This window comes from Myotis davidii, unplaced genomic scaffold, assembly GCF_000327345.1.
Source record: "Myotis davidii unplaced genomic scaffold, ASM32734v1 scaffold32, whole genome shotgun sequence".
In the NCBI taxonomy this organism is placed as follows: domain Eukaryota; kingdom Metazoa; phylum Chordata; class Mammalia; order Chiroptera; family Vespertilionidae; genus Myotis; species Myotis davidii.
The window spans coordinates 3,379,090-3,379,723 of NW_006286587.1; the positions used below are offsets into that span (position 1 = coordinate 3,379,090).

General features: G+C 38.8%; 1 protein-coding gene across 2 annotated transcripts in view; it reads right to left on the reverse strand.

The window, feature by feature from the left end:
• Positions 1 to 634, reverse strand: part of FERMT1 (fermitin family member 1) — a 28,672-nt gene that overhangs the window by 2,669 nt on the left and 25,369 nt on the right. The window lies entirely within an intron of this gene.

Genomic DNA, 634 nt, shown 5'->3' on the forward strand with positions numbered 1-634 from the left:
GCAGTGGTTCTCAGCCTTGGCTACACATTAGAATCACCTGGGAATCTTTTTAAAATCCTGATTTCTGGGCCTCACCCTCCGGAAATTCTGTTTCTTTGTTATGTGGTGGGGCCACAACATTAGTAACAAAGAAACAGAATTTCCGGAGGATGAGGCCCAGAAATCAGGATTTTAAAAAGATTCCCAGGTGATTCTAATGTGCAGCCAAGGTTGAGAAACACTGCTTTAGACTAGGAAAGCAAAATAAAAGGGAGTCAAATTAATTAATTCAAAATTAGCACCAATTGTGTATGCCAGGCACCCTTCTAGGCACCGAGACGATAGCAGTGACCTAAATGGATGGAAAATCCCTGACTTCATGGAGCTTATAGTCTAGTGGGGGAAACTTGACCAGAAAGGAGGTCACAGGTTTCATAAAATCAATGGGTGATTTCTCTCTGTGGTTTTGCAAATGTTGTTATTCTAAACCAGTGATGGCGAACCTGTGACACGCGTGTCAGAGGTGACACGTGAACTCATTTTTTTGGGTTGATTTTTCTTTGTTAAATGGCATTTAAATATATAAAATAAATATCAGAAATATAAGTCTTTGTTTTACTATGGTTGCAAATATCAAAAAATTTCTATATGTGAC